A 20,967-nucleotide genomic window follows, 5' to 3' on the forward strand; every position below is an offset into this window, starting at 1 on the left:
AATAACAAAATAGTCTCAGGAAGCAGGTTTTATTTGTTTTACCTCAAAAATATTGCATCTCCTTTAGGATGTCTCGAGGAGATAATCATTTCTATTTTCCTCTATTATCATCACAAAACCTAGGTAGATGAGGAGAGAGAAAGAAGAAAAATGAATGAACTCACATTAAGGGCACTTATATGACTGGCATCTTACATGCGTTGTCTTGCTTCATCCTAACAACTTTTGAGATGGATGGTTTTATATCTATTTTACAAATGAAGAAACCAAAGTGCAAAGAGCTTGAATTCCTGCCCAAGGTGACAGAGCTAGTCACGTGAGTGACACACATAACACGAACCCAGGTCTTTCTGACCTAAAAGGCCCAACAGGTCCCAGAGTACATATTGCCTCCCAGCTAATCAAAGAGTAATGGAGTCAGACAAGGTAGGGATTCATGTTTTCCACTTGCAATCATGGGCTTCTCTACTATGCTATGGGGTGGCCAGGACTGATTTATGCTCTATAACTCATCTGAAAGGCCTACTGTGAGTTATGATGCAAAGCAGTTGTCTACCAGGCATGTCATAATTTGTGTTTATGATAAGGCTGGAAATTCTCTGTTCCCTTTAGAAAAGTCTAGGTAATTTCAGAAGGCTTTCTGGTCTGAGATAATCTCATTCAAGTATTATAATCCTATTTTGGATTACAAAAACTTTGCTGATAATTCTATGTAGTTATGGCAACAAAAGAATATTCATGTGCCCAAAGAGGCCAGCTAACCTTTCCATTATCTAGTTAACCTTGTACAACCTCTCTTTGGTGCCATTTCCTCAGTATTTGGAGACTGATGGCACATGGAGTCAGCAATATTTTCCTTTCCTTTCAGGTTAAGATCCCTTCTCATGATGCTTCACAGTCTGAGAATTTCAATAATTCAATCATTTTCTCTCAGCCAAGAGTTTCTCAGGGAGCACGTGGTCTGTTGCTCTGTCCTCACTGAACCTACACCTTGGACAATGATGGGGTTCCGTGTGCCCTGATGGAGCTTAAAGATCCAGCTTTTCACACTCAGTGGTGGGGCAAAGTGGGGTCAGGCACACATTTGTTAACTCAGTCATCTTGGGCAGCTCATCTTACCTCGATGATTCTAACCCTCATCCATGAAATGAGAATAATAGTCTCACTTTTGCCCACTTCTCAGCATGGGAAGGTGATGATTTGAAGGGATGCTAACTGTTATGGATTGAATTGTGTCCCCCACCAAGTTCCTATGTTGAAGTCTTAGCCACTAGTACCTCAGAGACTTTCCTTAGAAACAGGGTTGTTGCAGAGATAATTAGTTAAGATGAGGTCATACTGGAACGGGGTGAGCTCCTAATCTAACATGACCAACATTTTTATGAAAAGGGGAAATCTGGACACAGACATGCACACAGGGAGAATATCATGCCTCATGAAGGCAAGGTAAGAGTGATGTACCAAAGAATGCCAAAGCTTACCAGAAACCACTAGAAGCCTGAGGAGAAGGCCAGAAGAGACTCATCCTCACAGCCATCATAAAGAAGTACCTCTGCCAACGCTTGACCTTAGGCTTCTTATCTCTAAAACCATGAGATACATCTCTGTTGTTGAAGTCGTGCAGTCTGCTGTGTGGTGTTATGGCAGTGCTGGCAAACTAATAAACTGATGATGTTTGGTTTTGGTGACTGAGCAGTAAAACCCAGGTAAAATACAGAATACCTGATGCTCTCAGCAAACACTGGCCTAAAGACCTTGAGCAACTCATTTAACTTGTCTGGACCTCAGTTTCTCTCATGAAATGGGAACTTCTTCATGTTAATATTGTATTTTCTTCAGGCACTGGGTAGGACAAAATATTTGAGAGCATTTTTGCAAATTGCAAAATGTTATACAACTATGATTTTGGTGAGGAGGGAAGTGTTCCTTTTTGATTTGGTGACGACGAGAGGGAAGAGATATAGAGATATGGGATTAGAATATATTCTGCATTTTCGGAGAACCAGGTAAGCACTCGAGTGATTTTGCGAAAGAAGGAAAATGTCTTCATCTGCCAGAGAGGTGATCCTTGATTTAGTCCCTAATGAGATTTAGCACATGGAGCCCAGGGGTAGAAGCAGGGAAGGCCCTGCTGGGCCAGCCAGTGAGGGGTCCACTAGTCTGCTTCTGCCTCAGGCTGCTTCCCACTGGCCTCCCACCCCCACAACCTCTCTCATGCCAGAGGAAAACCCAAGACACTCTTCTGGCTCCTTACTCAGCTCCCCCTCCAGCACAGAGGTGGGTCTCAGACTCTTCTAGAGTAAACTGACACCGAGTTTATTGAGCTTGTCTCTGTCTCTGAAAAAAATTGCTGCATTTTCTGAATTGCCTTCTCAGTCTCATGCTTCTTTGTTACGGATGCCAATCCTGTTCTTCGAGAGGTCATCAGTCATTTCAGGAAGATCTTTAAACCCTTATGAGCATCTATGCCTGCAAATTCACGAGCACGTGCGTGTGCATGTGTCTGTCCTTCATGACAGTGTGCCCATCTCCCCCAGCAAAGGTTCTGCCTCATGATGTCAGGGTCCTGTGTCTCTCCTGTTCAAGCCAGCACCTGACATAGGGCGGGGACTGACTGAATGAACGAATAAATGAATGAGGGCTGTGTGAGCGAGTTGGTATGATCTCATATTAAACACTGAAGGCTGATTACCACTAAGCTGCATTTTAATTTCGACATCTGGCAATGACATTTCCTGGCTGTGTGAAAGGGAATAAGGTGCCATTTAGAGAAGCAGCAGTTTTTGAATCTGTAGAACAGAAATCATGCGAACTTCCCTGCTTAGCTGAAAGAAATACTGGGAATTCCAAATTGGTAAAGATGGTGTGGTGGTTAGTTTTATGTGCCAGCTCGGGCAGGCTCTCATACTCACTTATCAATCCAACACTAACCTAGATGTTGCTGTGATGGTAATTTGTCCACGGGGTGATTTGTCCCTCTACCACTGAGTAGAGGAGATAACTTTTAAAAGGTGGGTGGGCCTCCTCAAATCCATTGAAAGGCCTTAGAAGCAAAAACCAAAGTTTCCTAGAGAAGAAGAAGTTCTCTCTCCAGATTGCAGTTTCAGTTTCCAACCTGCTGGCTTGTGCAACAAATTTTGAACTTGCTGGCCCTCATGATCACATTAGCCAACTCCTTCAGATAAGTCATGTATGTGATCATAGATGCATATAAATCAGTGTTTTCTTGAGCGTGTGTGTGTGTGTGTGTGTGTGTGTGTGTGCACGCGCGCGCATATATATATTTCCACCCCCTTTGGAAAAACACGGAGGGATATTGATGAGATAGTCCATCATTTGGACGGTTTTAAGATGAAGGACAGAGAAGGAAGGGAGGAAGGCCAAGAGCCCAGCAGCCCATCTCTCCATCTGCTTCAGTAACAATCATGGCTGTAGCACTTTCTGGAAGAAGGGAGGTGTCCCGGGTGGTTTCATGGTGCCACCTCCCCAGGTCCTGGCCGGGGCAGGGCTGGCGCACACACTCTCAGGGGGGCCGACCGTATAGGCAGAAGATTGGAACAGACAGGGCCCCAGGTGTGGAGGAGAGGGCATGCGGGGGAGGGGGGGCAGCCACAACCAGCAGCTTCTGGCACCCCACCTTGGAGAACAGCCTGGGAGCTCTCTGTGTGGGCATTCTCCTGACTGACACTCTCCTAATTAGTACAGTCCCCTTTGGTGCTGGGGCTTCGTTCATTAATGCCTTCATTAAAAGTTCTCCCTTAATCAGTCAGCTGTGGAATGTACTTTCAGAAAGAAGGTTCTTTGGGCTCTCAGACAGGCTCATATGTGAGAAAGAAGGAAGCCTCGGGCGACACAGGCAGGGTCAGTGGGTCGTCTTGGAATGTTCTTGCAGATACTGCTTGTCCTTAACCAGTCCCTCCCAGTCTCCCTGCACCCCTCCTCCAACCCCAGAGGTATTATAAGGGACAGCAGCTAAACCCTGTGTGGCATTTTGGACTCACATTTTGTTCTCAAACGGAAACAAAATTTGCAAAAGTTTCTAGCCAACTTTGTAATGATCTCATCTGGGGCAGGAATGTTATCCTGGGGATACGCCATAGTAATGAGAGTAACATTAATTACCCCTCATGTTTGTACATCAGATTGTCATTTAAAAGTGTGCCTTCACATCCATTGTTTGCCCAGCACCTACTCTGTGCCAGTCACTGGGTTTGGCATCCGGTGTGGGCGGGGGGGCAGGGGCGGCCAACATGGCTCAACTATGATTCAAATTTCAAATAAATTTCAAAAATAAAATTTGAAAGCAGGATTTTCAACACTGGGCATTTAAAACATTATGTGGGAAGGGGCGTTGTGGGAAGCTTTAGGAGCGGGTAGCCAACTGCCTGGCCATTTACAAAAGGTTCTTTAGAGAAAGTGTGAGTAAGGTAGGTCCTGTGGGAGAGAAAATCGTGTGCCTTTTTGTGATGGAGGCTGGACACACAGAAAGCTGCAGTAGAGAAGGCCCTGGACTATAGAGGCTGGAAGCCTGGCTTGTAGGTCTCACTAGCCTGAAATCTCAGCACTTCACCTTGGCCAGTCATTTCCCCTTCTGAACCTCAGGTTCCTCATTTGTAAAGTTAGTTCAGTTCTCTTTTTTTGATATTGAAAGCTTCTTTCCCGATATAGGCAGACAACGACCAGAGATGTGAAATTGGTCGAAGCAGAGCTATTCTTATCAAAGCAGAGGGATGGCAAGGGTTACAGCAGCTTGGCCCCCCGCTTTCCCCCACAAAGTCTGCCCAGACATCTTCCTTTCACTCTCATGCTCCAAGCAGTATAGTCTATAAACTATAGGACCAAGTGGCCTCAGAAGTTCTCACATCCAGATGACCAACAGACACATGAAACGATGCTCAGCATCCCTCCTCATCAGGGAAATATAAATCAAAACCACACTGAGATACCACCTCACACCAGTCAGAGTGGCTAAAATGAGCAAATCAGGAACTCTAGATGCTGGCGAGGATGTGGAGAAACGGGCCGCCTCCTACACTGTTGGTGGGAATGTAAACTGGTACAGCCCCTCTGGAAAANAGGGGGGAGATGGGCAAGGAGGAGGGCACTTGTGGGGATGAGCACCAGAAGTTATATGGAAACCAACTTGACAATAAACTATCTGTAAAATAAATAAATAAATAAATAAATAAATAAATAAATAGAAGTTCTCCACTCTGAGAGCCAATGTTCCTATGAAGTTCACTAAGCAATCTGATTTTTTAAAACAATAACAGCTAATTAATATTTATCAAATGCTATTTACCAGGCTTTGTGCCAAGGACTTCTTACAACAACCCCAGGAGATAGGTACTGTTGTCCTCACTCTTTTAGGGAGGAAAACATAATGAAATATAAGAAGGTGGTAACTCACCCAGGGCCATGCACTGATTAAGTGGTGCAGGCAAAGATTTAAAGCCAGACAGCACGGCTCCAAAGCCCACAGTAATAACCATTATGCCATCCTGCTTTCCAACAGCCCCACAAATGCGTTCCTTGACATTTGCTTAAATAGTTCAGGCTGCCGCTTAAGCTCATTTAGTCTTAAGCACATAAGAGAAATATCCAATTGAGGAATTAACTGTCATCCTGTAACCTAATTGTTGTCCTATAGAACAAAGTTATCATAGTTCTCCCGAATCTACCTAGGCGATATTTTTCTGCTCTCCTGAATTTCATTGCTTCTTGGTGCCTGTGTATACCAAAGGCCAGAGGAAGAACAGCTGACGCCCATCTTTATGATAGTCTCCATTGGGCCACTATTAACAAATGTCTCAGTTTCCCCTGAGAAAGCTTTAAGGTCTAAGGAAAGGTGTAAGGAAAGGTCTCAGGAACAGCCACAGGAAAGTTTGCAGGGTCCTGGGATCCCACAGGGCTGTGTAGGGATGCTGCTTTCTGGAGGGTTAGAGAAGTGCTAGGAAAGGAGCATGGGTGAACCCACTGCAGAGTCCCACTGTCCCGCCTCAGCTGAGACCTCACATCTTGTCACCGGCCTTGTACTCAGGTTCCTTCATGCCCCGTTGCTTCCCCACAGCAACCGTGCAAACTCTGCCTCTACTCGCAAGCCCCAAGGTCTGTCCTGTTTCTCTCGGTCTCCCCAGAACACTACTTGCCTCTCAGCCTGAGGAGTGGACCCTCTCTGTTCTGAAGCTCCTCACCTTCCTGTGCCTCCTCAGGGGGCGTCTCTCAGACCTCTTTCCCATTCTTTCCTCCTCTTTCTTTTCCTTGACTTCAAACTTGTGATGGTGAAGTGCCCATCTCCCTTCCCATGTAGTCTTGCCTGCCCTCTCCAGCTCTCTCCAAGCACCTGGCTTCACCCCCTCAGATGCCAAATCTCCTCTCACTCTGCCCCCTCAACCAACAAACATGGCAGGTCTCCATCATTTCAAACAGACCTTCCCCTTGACCCAGTCACCCGGTTCAGGCACTGGGATGTCGTCATTTTCCTCCACCACAATCAGTTCTTCATTCTCTTAACACTTCTTTTGGACTTCCCTCCTCACAGACCCCAGTCACATACAAGGCTTCAGCCATTCTCTTCCTTGAAAACCACTCCAAAGGCCCCGGATGCCATCTGTAGCCACCAGCATGAAACACCAATCTTCTGCCCATCCCCAGATTCTGCCCCATTCTGCCACCAACCTGCTCTGGCCCCCCGTCTGTTCAAATATGTTTTCAAAGTTAAAACTTTGTTCAAACACATGTGTTTTCAGAAGTCTAATGTGTGCAATGAATACAAGGCAGGATGGTTAGGTGTGCGAATGTGTATTTATGTGTATCTATGAGCATATATGTATGTGTGTGTGTGTGTGTGTGTGTGCGCGCGCGCGCGCGCGCGCGCACAAGGGCCAGTGAGTACCTCCCCCTGATTAAAATGAGAAGTTCAGCACCTTTTTCCTGAAAACATCTCCCTTTCCTCAGGATTGGGTTTTCAGCAGGTATATTTTGTAATGTGATTCTGACCCCGTGGACAGTTGATTGGTACAGAGATAGGCACTTAACCCCAGAAGAGCCCATTAGAATCTTCCCCTGTCCTTAGATTCCGGTTTCAGCTTGACTTGATCCTTGGGATAGGCAGCCTCCAGGATAGGCCACCCCATAGCAAGATGATCCCACCTCTTGGTATTCATGTCTTTCTGTAACTCCCAACCTTTAGTGGGAGCTGAATTTAGGGAGGTACTTCTAATAGGTAGAATGTGGCTGAAGTTATAGGAGGTAACTTTCTAGAATAGGTTGTCAAAAGAACGTGGTTTCCACTATGGGAGCTCTCTCTGGGTCTCGTTCTCTCTCTCTCACTCTGTCTTTCCTTTGCTCTCTCTGACTACTCATGCTGAAGGAAGAAGTTACCATGTTGTGAGCAGCCTCATAAAGAGGTATAAGAAACTGAAGCTCTCAGTCCAACAGTCCAACAGCCAGCCATCAGGGACTGAAGCCTGCCAACAATTACATGAATGAATCTGGAACTGGATCTTCCCAAGCCTACCAACAGCCATGTGAGTGAACTTGGAAACAGATTCTGAGCTCCTTCCACAAACAGTTGTATCTTCAGATGATACCCCATACTTAGCCAACATCTTAGCTGTAGTCTCATTACAGACTCTGAGCCAGTGATAACCAGCTAAGCTATGCCAGGATTCCTGGCACATAAGAACTATGAACTAATAATAATTATAATAATAAGTTACAAAGTTTTTGAGCCACAAAGTGTTGAGGTAATTTGTTATGTCACAGTAAATAACTAATACAACCCTTGACTAGAAACACGTAAGCTGAAGAACTCTAGATAACCATGTGACTACAGGGTCTGGGAAGCAGACACAACCAGTCTGCAGTGAGAGAGAAGCTGAAGTGGATGTGAAAAGATTCCTTGTGGCCTTCAGTGCCTTGGTTCTGGCTTATTTGTGTGACCTTGGTTTATCCTTGCCTTTGAAAATTCTGTTGCCCATTATAAAAATCACCCTTTGCTTTCTGTACTTGTGACCAAATGAGAGGGTTCTGATGGGCACATCCTAGTTCCTCTGCTCCAATGCTCAGTTCCCTTCTCCACCCCATCCTGCGGGGTGAACCCAGGCACCCTCCATCCTTTTTAGCCTTCCCTGACCAGACCTTCCTCTCCTCTCCAGAGAGTCAGGCACACTTCTCTGTATGCTTCTTTTGTCCTCTGAGCACGTTTGAAACATTTATCACAATTCTGACACTATGTGTGTACCTGCCTGGCTTCCCAATCTTATAATTGGAACAAGACAGAGTGAGACTGTCTCATCCGTCTCTGTGTTCTCTAACACCTTATAAATGAGTTTTTAAGCCAATAAAATAGAGCAGTCTTCATGCCAAGACAGCTTTACTCCTATAAAGTGGATTTTCTAGTGATGAGTTCCCAGGGCTAGTCACAGATTTAGGGAGGAATTCAAGCAGATACACAAAAAGCTAGTCCATGTTATAACTTGATATATTTTGAAAATCTGGCACTAAAGAAATGCATGTGTGCATGTGAATTCCAACAGAGGAAAGAAATAAATTTTTGGAAGGTTTTATGAAAATATCATTTGAGCTAGGTCTTGACTCGTAAAAAAGATTTTGACAAGTAGAATCTTGTTTCAGGGGACAGATAAGGTCCTCCAGCAGACAGGACAGCTTAAGCAATGGCATTGAGACATAAAAGTGTCTAGAGTATTAGAGGAATAGCAGGTCGTGCATGGCCTGAAGAGTTTGTGGAACATGTAATAGAAAAATAAGGCAAGAAAGCTAGATAGAGGCCAGGCAGTGGAGGGTCTCAAACACCTTTCTCTGCGTTTACTCTGTGTTCCCATGTGAAGTGGAGCTTTATGGAATATGGGAACTAAAGGGTGGCATAAGGAGAGCTGGGTTTTAGAAAAAGAACTTTGTAGGATAGATTAGACAGAGCACTGGAAGCAGATAGAGTAGGGAGGCCTGTTCAATGGCAGGTCTGGCAGTATCAGTAGGAATGGAAGTAAGAGGAAGACTGAAATGATTTGGGAAACAAATATCTTGTGTAATTGGAAATTGATTAGGAAGCTACATCCTGGTCTTCCCCTAAATTTGGAGTGCTTAGCATCTAGGGTGATGCTACCCTCTTCTACCTAAGAGGGTTGCCTGCTGGAGAACAATTCCTAGCTGGTATGGAGGACAGGCAAAAGAGGATATTATCGGGGCACCTGGGTGGCTTAGTCGGTTAAGCGTCCGACTTTCACTTAGGTCATGATCTCACGGTTCGTGGGTTCGAGCCCCGTGTCGGGCTCTGTGCTGACTGCCAGCTCAGAGCCTGGAGCCTGTTTCAGTCTGTGACTCCCTCTCTCTCTGACCCTCCCCTGCTCATGCTGTCTCTCTCTCTGTCTCCTAGAAATAAATAAAACATTAAAAAAAAAAAAGAGGATATTATCCTTGGTCCCAGAAGTCCATTCCTAGAGAGCAGTTAAATGAATCATGAAGCATGAACCCAGTAGAATGTTATACAGACACTGCAAAGTGGGAAGGCACAGGCTTTGGAAGAATGGAGTGGGATATTCATAAGATAGAGAGATCAGAAGTGGATAACTTTGAAAGACTGAAGCAGGCAAGCAGTTGGAGAAACAAGGGAGAAGGTGTTGTGGATGGAAGATGGGCCTACATGGGCAAGTGTGTCATGAATCTGCTAGAGACGGCACTTATTGGGTGGCACATGAGGGGAGCTGTGTGGCCATCTTATAGCGCAAGGCTCACACACTAAAAGCTGAAGAAGGAATCCAGTGGGAAAAATGTCCAAGGTGTGTGCCTGCTTTGATAAAAGAGGAATCATGGAGATATGGGATTCAGAGATGAGCAGTTCCCATTCAGCCCTGTCCAGAGATCTGTCCACCTTGAACTTTACACTCCATTCATAATGAACTGCTTATATTTTTCCAAGTACACCAGACATCATGCTTCTATGCTTTTGTATATGTGGGTGTTGTTTGGACTGATTTTCCCCATGTTAACGTGGAAAGAAAACTCCAATTTATGTTCCAAAACCCAACTGTAAGAAGGAAGGAAGGAAGGAAGGAAGGANAAAAATGGGAAGACATAATGAACCATCACCATTGTATTGTGATAATACAGCCTTGTAAGTATCATTTACTGTATTTAGGAACTGGGCAGTGCCTCTCACATCTCACACACACACACTGTAAACACTTTTTTCTGTATGAATTTAGAGACAGAAACTTAAAAAGCAATGGAGCTGGGGAGTGATTTTTTTTAATATTTTTATTTATTTATTTTATTTCTAGGATAGAGAAAGACAGCGTGAACAGGGGAGGGTCAGAGTGAGAGGGAGTCACAGACTGAAACAGGCTCAAGGCTCCGAGCTGGCAGTCAGCACAGAGCCCGACGCGGGGCTCGAACCCACGAACCGCGAGATCATGACCTAAGCGAAAGTCGGATGCTTAACCAACTAAGCCACCCAGGCGTCCCAGCGGGGAGTGATTTTTAAGCCCATGGCATAGGCAAGGGAGACATGGGAGCAAGACAGCAGAGCCTGATTTGGGGGTTGGTGATGGCTGATATAATCTTTAGGAGTGTATATCGTACAGAGACGGTGGTAAGTAGAAAGCAAAAATCAAGCTAGTTAAAACAGTATACACAGGGAATTGGTTGTTTTGGCTTTTATTCACAGTATTGATTCAGAGTATGAGCTCACAAGGTCAGTACGAAAATCAATCAGTAAAAGGCAAATGCCATGGATCAGTAATCCATAAGAGAAGCAGTTTGAGTTGCTGAAAACTATTTGAAAAATACTTAATGTTACACATAATTTAAAAACTCCGAATGAAACCATAGCGTGTTAATTTTAGTTTTTATATTGATAAAGATTTTGAAAACCAGTAATATGTAGTCTTCTATAGTGCTGGTGAAAATTTCATAAAATCCTTTCTGGAGGGCAATTCGACAATATATATATATCAAGTACCTAAAGGCTAACTATAGTCTTTGATCCCAATAACTCTGTTACTTAAGAATTCATAATGGGAATACAAACAGAGGTGTGTGTAATAATTTATGTACAATGATGTCTATCACAGCACTGCTGATGACCAAATTTGGAAACAACACAAGTGCAACACAAATAAGAAGATGATGCAATACATAAAGTATTGAAAATAAAAGTTTGTTATTACAAAGTGTAGTAATTAAATAGCATTGAATTATTGGAGAGCTGTTCATACCACAATATGAAGAAAGTGGGTTCACAGCAAATTTCTCTTGGGATTTTTAAAATGTCATTTCACTGCACTCTGTCCTCCATTGTTTCCAATGAGAGAATTGTTGTCATTCAAATCATTAGTCCTCTATTTATAGCCTGTTGCTTTTTCCTCTGGCTGCTTTTAGCAACATGCCCCATGATGTATCTGGGCATGTGATTCCTTTGAGTTTATCCCCTTAGGCTTCAATGTGCATCTTGGATCTCTTTGAATGTATATATTTGTTGTTCATATCGTAAAATTTTTAATCATTATTTCTTCAAAAATTTTGTCTGCATCATTCTTTCTTTTCTCCTTTTGGGACCCAGACAGTATGCTTATTAAATCTTTTGGCATTTTTCCGGAGGTCCCAGAGGTGATTTATTATTTTTCAGTCTTTTTCCCTCTGTTGTTCAAATTGGACAATTTCTGTTGATCTATCTCAAAGTTCAATGATCTTTTTCCTCTGTCATCTCTATTCTGTTATCGAACACATCCAGCGTAGTTTTTATTTTGGTTGTTGTATTTTCTAGTTCTAAAATTTCTACTTGGTTCTTCTTAATAATCTTTTATTTCTCTGCTTCGTTTTCTTTCTTTCCATTTATTTCAAGAGTGATGGCTCTCACTTCTTGGGGCATGGTTAAAATAATTTCTTCTTTTATTATTATTTTTATTTGAGACAGAGAGAGTGCACAAGCCGGGGAGAGGGACAGAGGAAGAGAGAGAATATTAAGTAGGCTCCCTGCTCAGCATGGAGCCACACACGGGCTCTGTCCCATGACACTCGGATCATGACCTGAGGCAAAATCAAGAGTCAGCCGCAACCGCTTAACCGGTTGAGCCACCCAGGCATCCCTTCAAATAACTTCTTAATGTCTGATAATTCCAACCCTGGTGTCATCTCAAGTTGGCATCTGTTGAATGTCTTTTTCCTTACAAGTCATTGGGATTTTCCTGGTCCTTCATATGTTAAGTAATTTTGGATTGTGTCCTGGACACATTGAGTATCATGTTGTGAGACATTTGGTCTTAAGTCTGATGGAAACTATTGAATGCTGTCTTTTTTTTTTTTTTTTTTTTTTTTTTAAGCGGCAGTTGATCGAGTCAGGCTCATGCCAGAAGTGTCAGATGGCATTCTGGGGTCTGTGAGTCAAATATCAATTCAGTTGTCAAAGCCTTGGTGGTGCTATTTGTGTTTGTCCTGGGTGTCACCCAGTGATCAGTCTGGGGTCCGAGCAGTGCTCTGTTTTGTAGATCAGTTCTCAAGGTCTGTTTAAGTTCAGATATATGCACAGGAAAGGTGAGAGCAAGCCTAGGAGCTGACACACATCTTCCTAAGATGATTTTCTCCCAGCCTCCCCTCACTGTACAGTCTCCTGGGAGCTTTCCAGCTCTGGGAATCCCCATCTCTTGACTTCTGGCTAGCAAGCTTCGAAGTACCTACTTGCTGTGCCCTTTTTGCTGTGTATTCCCAGGGCTGAGTGGTGGGAGGATTGAGAGGGGAAAGAAGAGCAATGAGGATCCCTCCTGGGCTCTTGGCTTGGAGTTTTAGGCATCTGCTCTACTGGCATTGCCATCATTTCTGCTATTGGCACAGCTGTTACTGCCACTGTGGTCACCATGGGTTTGCTTTAGGTCTCGGGAAAGAGAGGAAGAAAAACAACAAAACAAGCAACACCATCACCACTCCCAAATGGAATTTACACACTTCCTCTGTCCTTCAGGGGCCCAGTTACCCGCTCTGTGGGCCAGAAAGAGAGGGTTTCACTAACAGCTCTCTCTGTTTGCACCTGACATGCGCTGTTGGGTTTGGAGCTATCAAGGCCACTGTCAGCTCAGTACTACTTGCGGGTCCCCAGACTGCCCGCCTGCTAGTATTAACCTTTCAGAGTAGATGCTGCCCGCGTATTATCTAGTATCGTTAGTTACGTTCAATGGGAAAGACGGGAAGATGTGCTCCAACTTCATCTTACACAAAACCGGGACTCATTTCTTCAAGATTACTCTTCTTTATCAGCTGCTATTTATTTATACAGACTACGTGCTAAATTCTGAATTTATGTGGCAGCATATTTACCTGTTTATCCCTAGCAGTCTAGCACCAAGTTTGACACATAATATGTGCTTTTAAAAGTTCAAACCGTAAGAGGCTCTTTTTATTTTAAAACTTGTTTTATGTTTATTCATCTTTAGGAGACAGAGAGAGACAGGATGCACGTGGAGAAGGGGTAGAGAGAGGGGGAGACACAGAATTCGAATCAGGCTCCAGTCTCTGAGCTGTCGGCTCAGAGACCAACATGGGGCTCAAACCCATGGGCCATGAGACCATGACCTTTGCTGAAGCTGGATGCTTAACTGACTGAGCCACCCAATTGCACCCATAAAAGACTCTTAAACAGAGAGAACAAACTAGGACTTCTGAAGGGGAAGTGGGTAGGGGAATGGGTTAAACAGATGATGCGCATTAAGGAGGGAACTTTTTGGAATGAACACTGGGTGTCATATTCAAGAGGTGAGTCACTGGGTTCTACTCCTGAAATCATGGCAACACTGTATGTTAATTAAGTTGAATTTAAATAATAAAAAAATAGACACATGAATGCCCAACACATGTCTGAAAAAAAAATCTGCTCACATTGAATTTCTTTCCAGCTTTCTTGCTCTTGTCCTTAATGGATATAGGTTTTCAGTTACTCTTTTCTTTTTTTAAAGTTTATTTATCTTGAGAGAGACAGAATGAGTGGGGGGCGGGCAGCAGGAGAGGGGGAGAGAGAATCACAAGCTGGCTCCGCTCTGTTAGCACAGAGCCTGATGTGGGGCTCGATCCCACAAACCATGAGATGATGACCTGAGCTGAAATCAAGAGTCAGACACTTGACCAACTGAGCCACACAGGCACCCCAGATTTTCAGTTATTCCTAATACTCTATTTGTAGGAAGTTCTTTGTTCTATCATACTGCCCTCGCTAAAGCAAATTGTGACCCAAATGCTCAAATGCCCCCCGCCTCCCCGCCACAGGCACCATACTTCTGCCTGGAAGTAATTTAAACAGAGGATACAACTCCTCTACTTGGTGTCCTCTAGACTTGTAGGATGGCAAAAATAATATCCATTTACCAATATTACTGATCTCCTCAGAGTAGCAGCTTTCTCTTATGGGTAATAAAATATGGCCTTTGATGCAAAGTAGTCCTAACACTTACACAGATGAAATTTTTAAAAAGCATTTCTGCATCCCCAAACATCAAAATAAATAACTATAAATGTGAGTCTTGTGTTAAGTCATCCATTAGCGGAAATTAGAATGAAGCCAAACTAATGAAACCAAAATATTAGAGTCATTAAAAGAAGCAGTGAAAAGTAGCATGTTAACGAAGAATTTGGCGTGGAGGGGGCTGGTGGAAAGCCACCCACTCCTAGGGAGTTTTCCTCTTCTTGTAGAGAACATTAAGGAGAACTTAGTGGAAGAATAATGATAAAGTTATTCTCTTTGTTTTTCGTTTCCCTAGTACCCCCTCCTCCAAGCAAAGAAAATAAACAGATAAATGATACCCAACTAATGATCAACCTGCAGGCTGTTTGCAGTGAGTTTGGGGAAATGTTGTCAAATAAATATTAAGACCTTTGAAGCCATTTACAAGTCTGGCAGCCAATCCTCAGGAAACTAATTATTTAAATGCTTAGGTAGCAGGATGTGGGGTGTTAGGGATTTTCCCCCCATTTCTGTGCTTCTGGCTATGATTTGCAATGTGGAAACAAGAAGGCTTTTTATTTAATATAATTTTTTTTTTTTTTTACCACTCTGCCTTCCCAGCAAGATACTGAATGAACGTAATACAAGGACCTAAGGATGCCTCATTACCAGGAGTATTAAAGAGCCTTGCAGAACTGTTAGAATAGCTAATGGAGATCATACTGGAAGGAGAGTAATTATTTCTCCCTGAAAGCAAAACAAAACAAAGCCCTGGGATTTTTTCCTCGGCATTTTTGAGTCAGAAAGGTCTGTAGAGATATATCTCGGCTGTTTTCTACCTGTTTTGGGACCCTTACAAGACTGTGAAGGCAATAATTAGATTCTCAGGCTTTTGTCCTCTTTGATTATTATCTGCTTTAATAATTCTTTCAATCACAAAAATAATATAAGATAACTATACTAATGATAAAATGCAAAATATATGAAGAGGCTTAAAATATTTTTCAACCCTTTCTCACCATAACCTAAAACTATTTTCCATATTTTAAATAATCTCAGAGAAGTTATCCATTTACTTGTAATGAGGAGGTGAAAGCTGTCTGAAATACCAAATTTCTTTGCTTCTGACTGGAGTTACATCAAATTCACAGTTATGTCGTCTAGGCAGATGGGGATCCCACATTCTGATCGGCAGTTCTGCATGCTATTAATGAATAGCCTAATTTTTGCTTAATTAATAGTTTGGTTACAAAGGATGAGCCCTCGTGAGAACAATAAAAGGTATCCTTGCAGGTAAAAAGATCCAGAATTTGCCATCAGTTGCTGTCTGGTCCAGTTACTATGGGAATATCTAAATCATTTACTTTCAGCCTACTGACATCAGTTCTGAGTCACACTCAAGAGGTAACTCATCAGCTTCTCCTTCGGAAGGTGGCCCAGTCTGGGAATACAGCTGACAGAGGTAATGGGTTATTGATTTTCATATTGCCATTGACTAATGATCATATTTGCCTGCATCCTCATTCTTGGGGCAACTGTGAAAAAATAAATTTCTGGATTTAATGGGCCCCAATAGTTATTATCAAGGTGACATTTATGCTTCTGGGGACTGTCAATTCTCAAATAATGAAATTAAGAATCATCGACCATGAAGCTGGGAGTAGTCTCAATAGTCTTTATTTGGAGTTTTCTGTCTCTGGGCTCCCAACTCAAGGCCAGCTGAGTTGAGAAATGGAAGATTCCTGCATCATCATCTTACTAGCTCCATCTGCTACTCCATAGGTAAAAAGAAGAGTACTAACATCTTTCTTGTAGGATTGGATCATTATTAGATGAAAAAAAGGCACATGAGTTTGGTAAATATCTTTTTTACCCCGGGGAGTAAGAATCCCTCACTATGCCTGCAGCTTCCTGTATATCTTAGACCTGTGATCTGAAATCAGCAGAGGAGAAAATTCCATGTTCATTTCTCTTCAGAGGGAGGCACCTTTACCCAGGTGGAAATTAGAATTCTTCCATGAAATAGTCACAGGTATATTATGCAATAAAAAGTTTTGTGAGCAAAACTTTTGGGAAATGTTGAGATAAGCCAAGTGCCGTGACTCCCTTTACTTTAGGAATTCCAAGTCTTTTTTTGCAAACGGCTTTGTATCACCAATAGGAGTCATACTGAATGATGTTGTTTCCACCAAACTTTTTTGACTCCAGAAATATTCTTACATCCAGAATATCTTGTTGGACTGGAAATATTAGAAAAAGCCTTTGGAAAAGACGGTCAGAGGAAATCCATTTAGCTTGATCTTTGCTTGCTCACCTTGTATGTGATTGCCCTGTACAAGCTGGGCCTTGTCTTCATCGGCTCTGATGGATATTACACACAACACTACATGGGTCTTATGCGCTGCATGAATCTGTGTAGCAACTTTCCCACGGGTGACCATCTGTGCTCTGGTTGAATACCTCCAATAATGAGGCTCAGTGCCTTCCAAGGCAGCCTCTTCCATTTTGCACCTCTCTGGTGGTTAGAAGGGCCTTCTTTATCTTAATGGCTCATCTCTCTGCTCGTGACTGTTGTCTATTCATCATAGTTCTGCTTTCTGAGGCCATTTAGGATATATCTAAGATACTCAGTGCATTGTAAACTTCTAAAACTTCACACTGTCTATTCCTTTTCTTTTGTGCTGCCTCAGTGTACCTGCAAACAGGTTATGAGCACCCTACCCAGGTGACCAGGTGTACCAGTGTAATAAGGTTGGCCCCTTACACAAAATCCCCTTCTTGCGGGGCGCCTGGGTGGCTTGGTCGGTTAAGCGTCCAACTTTCACTTAGGTCATGATCTCGCGGTTCGTGGGTTCAAGCCCCACGTCGGGCTCTGTGCTGACTGCCAGCTCAGAGCCTGGAGCCCGTTTCAGAGTCTGTGACTCCCTCTTTCTCTGACCCTCCCTGCTCACGCTGTCTCTCTCTCTCTCTCTCCTAGAAATAAATAAAAACATTAAAAAAAAAAATCCCCTTCTTGCCTTCTCCCCCCCACCCCCAGCTGTGATCTAATAACATTCAAATGCACCATGGAAGCCCTTTAGCACCTTTTCTGAGCACACCATCTTGACCCCAATAAAGGCAGTAGCCCACGGGACCTCACTCTCTTGGCTCCCTATCTGCTTAGTTGAGCTGGCTCCCTTAGCATTCCTTTTGTGTGGCCCCTCATGGTTCATGGTGAGCCTAACTCTCTAGGACCTGTGAGCATAACAAACTTTGTTTTCTTGTGTTTACCTTGTGTCTCTCATGGCTGCATATGATTGTCCCTTATAGAACACAGAATATTCAGTCAGTTTAAGTGTAAAGTTTGTTATTATAGAATACAGCTAAGCTTACTGTCCCATATAAGGGTTGACTCTTTTCTCTCTACTCCCACTCCATTTACTCTGGGTTCTAAGCTGGTAATGCTTACGATGTTTAAGCCATTTCTCCGAGGAGTAGACTCAATTGCCTGCTTTTCTTACTTAAAGAACTTCTTGCATGAGGCATTTTTCCTAGTGCTAAAAGTAAAGAAACCCATTAGACATGGTCTTACCCTCACAAAAGTTGACAGTCCAGGGGGTAGACAGGCCTGCAAAGAGATAATTAATAATAATGATACAATAAAATATAACATAAGGATACTTGAGGTGCTATGGGAGCACAGAGGAGGGAGTCACTATGTCTGCTTAGAATATCAAAGGGAGCTATTCATAAAGGGGAAGATATTTTATCTGTTTCTTGAAAGATAAGAAAGAGTTCCCCATGTTGGTAAGGTGTGGAATGGGTATTTTAGAAAAAGATAATATCATGTGAAAGTATAGGAGTTATATTTGGAGAGCCAGGCATTTGGTATGAGCCCTGAAGAATGTTTGGGAGGCCACCTTACAGAGGAGACAGGAAAAAATTCCAGGTAGAAATTTGGCTCCTTGGTCAAAACTCAGAACTTTGGAAGGTCATGGCACATCTAGATACATGGAGGTGGCTGCAGGGAGGCCTGCCGGATGATGCTTCTGGAAGAAGAAAGATCAACTTAAAGAATGTGGGGCTAATGTGAGGGTAAGACAGGTGATTGACATGATCAAACTAAATTTTAGAAGGCTAGCTCAAGAAGGAAGTTGGACATTTATTTGGAGGGAGCCATAGTTAGGAGGTGATCAATAGGCGAATCAACAGAATGGGCTTCCCAACTCCATTCCCCGAATCACAGGCCTGAGACCGTTGACTCTGCATTGAGAGAACCCCACCTTTTCCCCACCTTCTAAAACTCATAACTCCTTCTCATACTTCCTCTACTCTGCTATCTTCTAAGGAACAATGGACTTAATTTCATTTTTCTAAACTTGCACAGTTGTTGATTAGTTAAATATTATTCTTTTCTGGTTAGAAAGACTATAAAGATTGAAAATATTGGTGGAGTTTCAAGCACAGGACAAGCTGAAAAGTACATTAATTTTGAATAGAACACTTTTTTATGTTTTCCTGAATAAGGTCGCCTATATGAGACGTCTCCTTGATTTCTAGTGCTATCAACAAACTGGAGGGACCAATGGGTTGAATTAGGCAGATGGGTTTGCTTAGAACAATTAAAGATATAGCAAGCTCCTCTTCTGAACATGACCATTTCTGTGTCCAGCCCTGGCTCATAAGCAGTGATGGCTTATTTTGTCGGACTACACCATTTCTGGTTATCAGTTAAGAACTGCTGTCTTTTTTGAACAGTGTCAGTTTGGACTACAGTGTCATATCTTCCCCTCCCCAAATGTTTCTCCTAGAAGTTTGAGCAGTCTGTCTTGTCAATAACGAAGCTGGCAAGTTATAGGCAACACTAGAGGAAAAGGGAGCAAATAGCAAGATCGATGAGAATTAACTGAGCCACAATATGGTGCTTTTCATCGGTTGTCAATTAAACTGCCAGACGTAATTGCTGCTGTGTTTAAAAATACATATTTCTGATAAGTAATGGCACAGATACACACACTAATAAATGTGAAGCTGAGACTTTTCTCTTGTGGCTTCATATTTGTTCCCCAGTCCTCAGCTCTTTAACCTCTTTAGTCCCTTGAAGATAAACATTGCCATCTATTGTCTAAGGAGCGTGTCATGCAGCCTCCAAGCAGAATTCTTAGTCAGACTTTCCTGTAGGAAGGGCTCTCAGACCCCCAATCATGGGCTTGGGGTCCTTGTGTGGACAGCTTGAATTGACTCAAAGTCACTGAGCCATTTGCTACACGTAAAGCATGATCACAGCCCTTGAGAACCTGGAGGGTTGTAACCTTCCTTCTACCTATTGCACCACATATGGGGAGAGAAGTTCTGTAGAACCTATTCAACGTTGTTGAATGTCTGTTATGCACATTCAAGATAAGGTGGGCAGATAAACAGAACCTGTGTCTGCAGGAGGAATTTACAGTCTCGCAGGGAGATAAACACAAAACCCCCTGAGAGATTTAGGGTAGTGTGGAAGAATGGAGCAGAGGCGACAGAGTTAGGAGACATTTGGAAAGATTGACCGAACTGGATTATGATCTATGGTTTTAGGCTAAAGAGGTATTAACCATTGACTGTGGGTAGGTGCTAAGCTCTCTGCATGCAAAATCTCCACAACAAGTTTATGACATGGGCATTAATACCCTCGCTTACACATGGTAAAATGAAAGCTTAGAAGGGATAGGCAGCTTTGCCAAGCTGTAAAAGGGATAGAATTGACATTGAAATCCAATTATGCCTAATTCTACAGCCTGTCCTCTTAACCACGATGCTGTGCTGCCTCCTGTGATATTGGGGCAAGAGAAAAGGGGATAGAGATGTGACGTTTCAAGTAGAAGGGATGGAAACAATGCGGGTATATTCCTTGAGATGTGAAGCTCAGGCAGAGAAACCCCAATACTCAGTTTTTATTATTGGGCTAATTGGGGGTCAAGACAACATACAGAAATGGTGACCTATTTCACCTGGATTCACATATGACACTTGCCCTTAGGTTTTAACGCATTTCAGGATAAGAAATATTCACACCAAGAACTATGACACAGAACAAGAAGTGATAAAGTGAGAACGTGATAGGGTCTTGGAAAATGGAGATTGTTTAGAGCTCAAGGCATCAGGTGACGCTTGATGAGCCTTCATGGAATTCAGACAGAAGGCCACACCAGGCAAAGAAGCACAAGTTAGGATAAAAGAATGGGGTAGACAAGAGCTTGCTTGGAAAGCAGTGGATAGATTACACGGGGAAGACTCACATGCTATACCACTTTACTGATGGAAAATAACAATTTCACTTCTCAGATAAGTTAGTGGAAAAGAGGCTTCCAAAGAGAGAGTCTTATCCATAAAGATTGTTTTCAGTTTAAATTAAAACTGAATTAGGTATTTTTCTGTGTAGTTGGTTATAGTTCTACATTTTTCTGTTTTGATTCACTGTCCAGTTTCTATTCTAGAATGTCTGGTCAATTTCGTGGGCTCCACTGTCTTTTATGAGACAACAGAATCCTATTGTTGGCCTA

Source organism: Crocuta crocuta, unplaced genomic scaffold (genome assembly GCF_008692635.1).
Source record: "Crocuta crocuta isolate KB4526 unplaced genomic scaffold, BGI_CrCroc_1.0 scaffold70, whole genome shotgun sequence".
NCBI lineage: Eukaryota > Metazoa > Chordata > Mammalia > Carnivora > Hyaenidae > Crocuta > Crocuta crocuta.